The 10,811-nt window shown below is 38.5% G+C and overlaps 1 pseudogene; it reads left to right on the forward strand.

Annotated features, from left to right (window-relative positions):
- Positions 1 to 831: 831 nt before the first annotated feature.
- Positions 832 to 1,481, forward strand: LOC106025274 (uncharacterized protein NKAPD1-like; annotated as a pseudogene).
- The last annotated feature ends 9,330 nt before the right edge of the window (positions 1,482 to 10,811 follow it).

Here is a 10,811-nt window from a genome sequence, read left to right on the forward strand (position 1 = left end):
GAGGCCCCAAGGTGCTCCAGATATTTCTTCTCTCTCTCTCTCTCTCTCTCTCTCTCTCTCTCTCTCTCTCTCTCTCTCTCTTTCTCTCTCCCTCTCTCTCTCTCTCTGTTTCTACTCAGGGAAGGTTTGCTTTGCGATTTCCTAGAAGTCCCATTGATTCATGCTAGGTCTGAGGGATTTCTCAGAAAGACACTGAAAGACAAGGTGCATGCCAAAATTCCAAAAGTATGAACTCTGAAATTCAGGGTTATGATTCTGTGTCTTCTGTGGCTTCAGCTGTGAGAATGCCATGAGACCATAGGGAGGTTGAGCCCTGTAGCCACCAGAGGTTGCCTCGCTCCCAGGCTGGAGGAAAACAGAGGGAAGACAAGGCTGTGTCTGAGAAAAAGCAGGCAAGTTGAGGTCACAGCCAACACCTGCCAGATAGTAGTAAATCATAGTACTGGTTGGTCAGGGATGCAACCTACATGGCCTCCTATTGTAGTCACTACAGTCTACAAAATGACACGAAGGTCTTCCTTGTAAGAAACACACTATATGTTCTGCTCTCTGTAGCAATGGATCCCTTATGTGGGCAGGATCAACATGAGGCCCCTCACTGGTGATTTTGGATGGGACTGTTAAGCACCAGGGCCTGGACACAGGAATCTCTTTGCCCTGATAAGGATCTGTACTAAACTTCCATGAGCATATTCACTAATAGGATCAGAGACAGCACTAAGACTGTGAGTAGAGATAAGCAACCATTAAGACTAGGGCCAGTGCAGTTTCTCTAACATTGTTTCCTCCTTCCACCCATGCAAGGCTACTGCGTAGGACTGAAAAATATCCTAGGTTCAGCTGGGGAAGATTCTCCTTAGCAATGCTATCCAGCACACATATGCTCACAATAAGATCCAGGAACAAACAGATACGTGAAAAATAAGAGAATACAGAAACAGATGAAGGATACTTACCAGGAAACCAAAAGGAAAATGTTACCCAGCTGTTCAAGTCAGATGCATAGTAATGATTTTGAGGAAGAAAGTCAGAGAGAATATTGGAGGCCAAAAACAGTTTTCCTGAACACTGGAAGAGGATTTTCTTAAGGCTAAATTCTGGCACAAAAAGACACATGGTTATGAACCTATCATACTAGGCCAATAAGTTCACAGTGGTTATGAGTTTGAAGACTTTGAAACGGACAGTAGTGATCAGTCAGATATTACCAATGGGGAAAAAAATCCCCCCAGATAAAATCATCCCACAAACATAAGAAGTTCCACCAAAAAAAAGTAAAAGATCACACAAAAAACCAGAAAAGAAGCAAGAAAGAAGCCACATAGAAGTAAAGAAGCCACAAAGAAGTAACAGCAGATTCCTCAAGCAAGTTCTCAGAAGAAACCAGTGCTTCTAGTACCAGGAAAAGGAAGCAACCGCATAAGCACAATAACAAATCCAGGAGCGAAATGCCGCCCTTGGAGAGGCCTTCCTTGTGCTAGGCATGCTTTTCTTGCCCACCCCACACACCAACCCCAATCACCACACTGCCAGCCCACTGCCCTCGAAGACCCTCCCCACCTCCTGGAACAAGTATTGCTGTTGATGTTTGGCTCCCACTTCCCCTCCCAGAACCTTGAACTTCAGAGGATTAACTGCAGTGCTGGGTTGATGGGAGACTCAGTAACCTCTCACCCAAACAGAAGACCTCAGCAGTCAGTGTGGCAAGACAAGATTGCAGCTAGTGAAGAAGAAAGGAAAGATCTTTTAAAAAAAACAAGGAATCAGGAAATAACAATTCAACAGCTGAAAAATGATGCAAAGAAAAACAAGAAGATTAATAGGGATAAATGAAAAAGAAGGGAACAACACAAGTGATATCAAAAAGTTACTCACAAAAGTCATAGCTGAAAATTTCCAAAACATGATATTGGAAACTGACATTAGGATTACTGAATCATATAGAACTCCAAATAGCCATAACCAAAATAAAACTACATCCAGAGATATAATAATCACCATCACAGAAATCCAACATAAGAATAGAATATTAAAAGCTGCCAGAGAGAAAAGACAGATCACCTATAAAGGAAAGCCTATCAAAATCACAGCAGACTTCTCAACACAAACAATGAAGTCAAGAAGAGCATGGAGTGAAGTATTTCAGATCCTAAAGGAAAACAATTTTCAATCTAGACTGATGTACTCTGAAAAACTGTCCTTCAAAATGGATGGAGAAATACTTCCATGACAAAGAACAGCTGAAGAATTTCATGAACACCAAGCCAACCTTGCAAAGAATACTGAAAGACAGTCTAGATACACATTGGAAAAACCACTAAGCAAAGTAGATAACTAAACAGATTGGAAAGATAAAGATGCAACAGAAGAAAGATAATATGTCAACAATAAGCCAATATATAGCAGTCATAACCATCAATGTAACCATCAATGTAAATGGTCTCAATTCACCAATTAAAAGAAACAGACTGGCAGAATGGATCAAGAAACGACAACCAACCATATGCTGTCTGCAAGAAACACATCTAACCCAAAAGGAAGCTCACAGACTGAAAGTCAAACGATGGAAAACAATATTTCATGCAACAGGAACTGAAAAAAAAGCAGGGGTAGCTATTTTGTTTGCAGATAATGTGAACTTCAAACCAAGAATGATCCTAAGAGATAAAGAATGTCACTACATACTGGTTAGGGGAAAACTTCAAGTGGAAGCGATAACTCTCTTAAACATATATGTATCAAATTCCAGAGCACCCAACTCTATTAATAGAAATGAAAATCAAATTAGCAATAACACAATTATAACAGGAGATCTTAACACACCACTGACACCAAGGAACCGATCAACCAGAGAGAAAATAAGCAAAGAAATAACAGAACATAATCACATCTGTGAACAAATGAACGTGGTAGACATACACAGAGTATTCCATCCAACAACATCCGAATATACATTCTTCTCAGCAGCACATGGGACATTCTCTAAAATAGGCCATTTACTAGCTCACAGAAGATATGTAAATCAATACAAAAGAATGGAAATTATCCCATCCATATTATCAGATCATAGTGCCATGAAACTAGATATTAATGATAAAAGAAACTGCAAAAACCCCCAAAACACATAGAAATTGAATAATACACTCTTGAGCAATCAGTGGGTCACAGAGGAAATTAAAGAAGAAATTAAACAATACTTACAAGCAAACAAAAATACAAATACAACCTACCTGAATCAGTGGGATGCAATGAAATCATTCCTCACAGGAAAATTTATTGCACTGAGTTCCCATATCAGGAAAACAGAATGAATACAAATAAACAACCTGTTGCTGCACCTCAAACATCTACAAAAACAAGAGCAAATCAAGCCCAAAGCCAAAAGAAGGGAGGAAATTATGAAAACCAGAGCAGAAATTAATATAATAGAGACTAAGAAAACAATTCAAAAAAAGCAATGAATCAAAGAGTTGGTTCTTTGAAAGAATAAATAAAATTCATAAGCCCCTAGCCAACCTTATTTTAAAAAGGAAAGAAAAAGCTCAAATTAATGCAATAAAGAATGAAAAAAGCAAAATCACTACAGACTCTGTGGAAATACAGAAGATCATCAACATCTATATCAAAAACATCTACTCTCATAGGTTCGATAACACAGAAGAAACGGACAGATTCCTAGAAACATATGAAGTACCCAAGCTGGGTCAACAAGATGTAAAACTGCTGAATAACTCAATTTCTATTAATGAAATCGATAATGTAATTAAATCCTTACCTACAAAGAAGAGGCCAGGCCCAAACAGATTCACTGCAGAATTCTACAAGAAATACAAAGAAGACTTACTGCTGCGACTCCTCACAAACTCTTCAATGAAATTGAAAGGGAAACAATTCTTCTTAAGTCATTCCTGGAAGCAAATATTACTCTAGTACCAAAACCTGAGAAAGACCCAACCAAAAAAGAACTACAGACCAATCTCCCTAATGAACACAGATGCAAAAATCCTCAATAAATTATTGGCAAACAAGATGCAGCAAATCATCAAGAAGATTATACAACACGACCAAGTGGGATTCATCCCAGGCATGCAGGGATGGTTCGATATACATAAGTCAATAAATGTAATCCACCAAAACAATAAAGCCAGAATTAAGAATCACATGATCATCTCTATAGATGCAAAAAAGCTTTTGATAAGGCCCAACATTCATTCATGATAAGAACCCTACAGAAAATTGGAATAGATGGTCTTTACCTCAATATAATAAAGGCCATCTATGATAAACCAACAGCCAGTACCATATTAAATGGCCAAAAACTGAAGGCCTTTACCTTAAAATCAGGCACAAAACAAGGATGTCCCTTATTACTGCTCCTATTTAACATAGTACTGAAAATACCAGCCAGAGCAATAGAACAAGAGAGAGAAATAAAATGGGTAAAGATAGGAAAAGAGGACGTTAAATTATCATTATTTGCAGGTGACATGATACTCTACATAAAAAAGCCCTCAAAACTCCATGAAAGACTCCTAGATATAATAAATAAATTCAGCAATGTAGCTGGATACAAAATCAATACTCAAAAATGAATAGCATTTCTATACACTAACAAAAAAATCACTGAGAAAAAAATAAAAGAAACCACACACTTCACACTAACATCCAAAAAAATGAAATACTTAGGAATTAATCTTATAAAAGTAGTAAAAGATTTACACAGGTAAAATTATAATACCTTGAAAAAAGAAATTGAAGAGGATCTCAGAAAATGAAAAGACATCCCTTGCTCATGGATAGGAAGAATAAATATTGTGAAAATGGCCATTCTCCCAAAACTGTTATACAGACTTGATGCAATCCCAATAAAAATACCATCAACATACCTCACAAATCTAGAGAAATCAATCCTAAAATTCATCTGGAACCAGAAGAGACCTAGAATAGCAAAAGTAATTCTAAGCAGCAAAGACAAGGAAGGAGGCATCACAATCCCTGACTTGAAGTTATACTACAAAGCAAGTGTAACAAAATCAACATGGTACTGGAAAAAAATAGAGCCGAAGATCAATGGAATAGATTAGAAGATACAACCACAACTACCAACACACTCAACCACCTTATCTTTGATAAAGGGGCCAAACATGTTCACTGGAAGAATGACAGTGTCCTTAATAAATGTTGCTTGAAAAACTGGCTCTCCACATGCCGAAAACTAAAACTAGACCCATGCCTATCACCATATACTAAACTAAAATCTAAATGGATCAAAAATTTTAATATTAACACAGAAACACTCAATCTGTTAGAAGACAAATTAGGTAAAAATCTTGAAGACATAGGGGTAGGTAAAGAGTCCATGAACAGGAATCAAACTGCCCAGGAAATACTTCCTAGAATCAATAGCTGGGATCACATCTTATTAAAAAGTTTCTGCATATCAAAACAAATCTCCAGCATAGTGAAAATAAAACCCACAAACTGGGAAAAAATCTTAGTGAACTGCCCCTCACACAAAGGACTTCTGTCTAAAACATATAAAGAATTTTTTAAAAAATCAGACCCCCAAAATTCAAAAATCCAATCAAAAATGGGCATCTGAGATGAATACACACTTCTCAGATGAAGAAATACAAATCGCAAATAAATACATGAAAAAATGTTCATCATCATTACTCATTAGAGAAATGCAAATTGAAACCACACTGAGATTCCATCTCACTGCTGAAAGAATGGCCAGATCAAGAAAACTACCAACAACAAATGCTGGAGAGGCTTTGGGGAAAAAGGAACTCTCTTGCACTGTTGGTGGGAGTGTAGACTGGTGTAGCCACTGTGGTGGTCAGTCTGGAGATTTCTCAGAAAGTTGGGATTGGAAGTCCCATTTGTTTAAGCTATTCCACTTCTAGGCATATTCCCAGAAGAACTGAAAACATCATACCACAGTGATATATGTGCACCCATGTTTATAGTAGTACAATTTGTATTAGCCAGATCTTGGAATCAACAATAGTGCCCATCAACTGAGGGATGAATAAAAAAATCTGTGGTTTTTAAAAATTTATTTAAATAAAGAATAAACAAAACAGAAAATATGTAGAAATAATACATATAATCAGAGAAAAAATAAACAGTAAGAAATCACTAGTTGATGTTTACATATTGCCATTTTACAAATACTTGTTCAAGATATAAAAATGGAACATGCAAAGTGGGAATTCAAACAGTGAGAATACAAACAGTTCTGTTCAACTATCCAACAAAACTTAGTAACATGGTTGTCAATCCAATACACTTAAATATACATGCAGTTATCCATATTTTCATTTATGTTTAAATTAAACAAACTCAAGCAGGTTAAAATCATTCTGAACAAAGAATAATAGTATTGCTGGGTTTCACATTATGACACTCCAGGATCAGCACTGGGTATTTTAGTGTCTCTTTTTATTCAAAGTATCTGTTCATTTCATCATGTGTCATAAGATCAGTTCTCATAAACTGTTTATAGATTTTACACATGCATGAGTCTTAACATGTATTTCTATCCTTTCTATATTAGAGGGAGAAATGAAACAAAGCAAGGCAAAACAAAACATATTCCTATAAACACATGAAATGAAACAAACATATAAGACCGTTGTACAAAGAGTTCTACCATGGTTCCTATGTTGTCTCTTGTTATCTCCAATAGAATTGACTATACCGTCAGACATAGTCATTGAATATATCAGTACTTAACAATATTAATAAAAACACAACTTTGTATATAGTATAGAACTTCAAAAACCGGCAGTTATCAAACCAGAATGTGTATCATAGAGTCTTGTCATCTTCAGTATAGTTGCCTATACTCTCAGACTTGATACTATCAATCATATCAGTTTTGAATAAAATCTTCTCTGCCTCATTTCTGTTATGCTCTTTTTCCCCATCAGTTGTCTGCTTATCTTCTTCATTCTGTTTTCTGCTCCATTCATTGAGGCCTCTCTGCCACTCTTCCTGGAATCCTAGTATTTTCTCTCTCTCTCTCTCTCTCTCTCTCTCTCTCTCTCTCTCTCTCTCTCTCTCTCTCTCTCTCTCTGCCCTGCAGTATTCTCTGTAAAGTTGGATTGGTGGCTGCGAATTTCCCAAGTTCCTCTTTGTCTTAGAAGCATCTTGTTTCTCCATTAATTTCTAGAGACAGTTTAGCAGGGTGTGTCAATCTGGAATGGATGTTATTTTCTTTCAGGACTTGGAATATTTCACTCCAGGCTCTTCTTGACTTGATAGTTTGTGTTGAGAAGTCTGCCATTATTCTGCTGGGCCTTCCTCTATAGGTTATCTGTTTCTTGTCTCTAACAGCTTTTAATATTCTGCTCTTATATTGAATTTCTGGGATTTTGATTATTATATGCCTGGGTGTAGCTCTGTTTTGGTTGTAGGTGACTGGAGTTCTGTATACCTCAGGATATCAGAATATCATTTCGTTTTCTTATATTTGGGAAGTTTTCCTTAATTATTTCTGTGAATAACCTTGTAGTTCCGTTGTTTGTACCCCAGCTTCTTCATTCACATTCTTTATTCTCAAATTATAGATCCTTTTGTCATCTTCTAGACTTTGTATTGCTACTGCTTGTTTCCTTGTTATTTTTAAAAAGCTTTCCCTTTCATATTCCCACGTAGCAAAATTGTTCTCCAGTTTGGATAATCTATCCTTAGTTTCTTTCACGCTGATTCGCCATCTTTCCATAGGTTTTTTAATTTCCTGATAATCTCTTTGAGCCTACTTCATGTATTCTATATTTTTTTATATTCTTCATCAAATGGTTCTCTCCTTTGTTTGAGTTCCTCTCTTCTTCCATCTGTGTCTGCTTGAGGGGTGCGTAGTATCTCTTTTATTAATCTTTTTATATCTTGCTTTATTTGGCTAAATATTTCACTTTTGATCTCATCTGAGGTCCCGGATACATTTCTGGCACTATGTCTGATATTACATGTTTGCTGTTCTCATTCTCCTTTGTATTTACCTGTCCTGGGTCAATGTCCTCAAGGTTGGGACCTGGTGCCTTTTTGTTGTTGCTTCTTCTTCCCATCTTTTTTGCTTCTTCTAGAAAGCTCCGGTTTCATTCTTTGTTGGTTACAATTCTTGTGAAGCATGCTAGCTAGATGACCCTTCCCACTGCAATGTGCTAGTGAGTTGCAGACAGGGACAGCATATGCTGTCCCCACCCCTCTGGATCACTCAAACTGCTGTGACCTGCACTATATTACTTCCCCTCTGGATCAGTCAAACTTCTGAGTCTTCACTGGGTTAGTGTGGTTAGTGTGTGGCACTGCTGTAGGGACTTGATTTCAGATAACCTATTGGGTGTCAGCCAGGTCATGTGATCCAGGCCTCACTCACTCCACCAATCCTGTTTGGGAAGGGAACAGCTGGCTGAAGTCACTGCTGCCCCTTGTACTTACCAGTCCTTCCTGGTCCCAGAATGTCCTCCACCAGAGTGCCCCTATTTATAGAATGGCTCCACTCCTGTCACTCATCACCGGTCAATGTATGTACCCTGCCAACTCAGCTCTCCTTTTGGCTTGCTGACCCCCAAACTCAATGTAACTGTGCCTCCAGTGAGTCAAAGCAGTGGGACCTCAGACAGCTTGGCAAGCCACGCCAGGACCATGGCAAGTCATGCTGGTTTCTTAGCAAGTCGCAGCGGGACCTCAGTTGATCGGCAAGTTGCCTCAATATGAGAGAATCTCCCTCTGTATGGGGCTCCCCACTCTGTATTATGTTGAATTCTAAGTTGACTATCTCAGGGAACCTCTCTAGCCAGTTGTTATCTATCTATCATCTTTGCTCCTCCCCAAAGCTGTGGTATTTTTATACAATGGGGTACTACTCAGCTATAAAGAATGATGACATTGAGGTATTTATAAATAATGGACACAACTTAAGACCATACTCATTAGTGAAATAAATCAAACTCACATGTATAAATACTGAATAGTCCCCCTAGTGTAAAAAATGGTAAGAGTACATAAGAGTTTATAGTAATCATGATTCCCCATTACATTGCTCTGAAGCCTTATAATGTCTGCATTCATTAGTTGGAATGGTTTTATACTAGTTTGTTTGACTGTATTCTTTGTGCTAGTATAAACAGCTATTTTAAAGAAAAGAAGACATTAGAATAACAAGAGCTGATTTAGTATCATCTTACTCTAAAGACCCACTATGCTTTTGGTTTTCTGTTGCCTTTGGTTCTATCCTGTTATATCTTATTGGATATTATTATTTGTGATAATATAAACAAATTTTCTATGGGAAATTAGATAATGCAGTAGCCATTGTTCATTCTCTGCATTTGGTTCTAAAAGCCCTGTAATGCTTTCATTCTCTTGAATGGTTTTATACTGTTTTGTTATGCTTGATACTATCATATATGAAGCTATGCTCAACTATTTAAAAGAAAGAGACACTGAGAGACAGGGGAGAACATGGTGGACAGATAGCAGCAGCTACGGAGGCTCTCTGAGAGACCCAGCTTTGAATCCAGGAATGGTGCAGAGTGAGGAATCCTAAGAAAGAGGAAATATACCCTGCTAACCCAAGAACAAACTGGGCTGAGAGAAACCAACTCGGAATGCAATCCTGGTACTATAACAGGAACAGATAAAGCCTCAGGGTGGAAGCTGGAGCCCATGCCATTAGAAGCTGCGATTTGGGCTTCCTGCTGCTGCTGTAGCATCTGAATCGGCTCGGCAGGGAGAGAGATGCACCAAAGCTCTGAGAACAGGAATCAGTGAAGAGAGTTGAGAGCAGGACAGGCAGGGAGCCGTGCATCGACCTGCGGTAAGTGAGGGAAACTGGGACTCTTCCATGATCTAGGAGGCTCCCACAGAGGACATTCTGGGACCGGGCAGACTTGCCAGAACAGGGCGCTGTAGTGACTTCAGTCACATATCCCCCTCTCAAGCAGGATTGGTGAGCAGTGCTTAACCTACGTGACACTGCTGGCTGAGACCCAGTAGGCTAGCACAGCCCAGGTCCCAGACCTGGAGGTGCACCCTAGTGGTGAAGCCTTCCGTAGATTGACCTGGAGGGGCGGGCCCCACAAGGCTGCCAGGTCCTTAACTCCCTGGTGCACTGCAGTGGGCAGGAACACCTACCCGGTGCAATTCAAACAGACTGTGGCAGATAAGGGAAGGAAGCTGGGCCTCCTATATATGCTTGTATATAAGGAACAAAGAATATGGGAAGAAGGAGTAAGGCTCCTCGGCCCCCAATCCTGAGAAACAGGCAATAGCAGACATGGCACCAATAGACATAAAGCGCTATCCCCAGAGCCTCATAGACGAGTTCAGGAATGAAGTTATTAATGACCTGAAGCAAGACATAAGCAGAATAGTTAGAGAAATGCTAAGCACCACCCAAGAAAAAACAGATGGTGGAATGGAAGAACAGAAAAAAGAGGAGAATTGTTTGATGGAGAAAATAGAGAAAACATAGAATACGTGAAGCAGGTTCAAAGAGATTACCAAAAAACTAAAAACTCTATCGAAAACTGGCATAACACCTTGAAAGAAACTAAGGATAGATTATCTGAACTGGAGGCCAGATTTGTAATATGGGAGCATGAAATGAAAAGCTTCTTAAAAATAAGAAACAAACAGCAATAATACAAAGACTAGAAGATGATAAGAGGATCTATAACTTAAGAATTAAGAATATAAAAGAAGAGGTAGGGACACAAACAAATGAACTACAAAAGCTACTCACAGAAATAATCCAGGAGAATTTTCCTAATTTAGCAAAAGGTAAAGATACTCAGATG

This window comes from Cavia porcellus, unplaced genomic scaffold (assembly GCF_034190915.1).
Source record: "Cavia porcellus strain 051 isolate PalLab524CR breed Dunkin Hartley unplaced genomic scaffold, mCavPor4.1 scaffold_16, whole genome shotgun sequence".
In the NCBI taxonomy this organism is placed as follows: domain Eukaryota; kingdom Metazoa; phylum Chordata; class Mammalia; order Rodentia; family Caviidae; genus Cavia; species Cavia porcellus.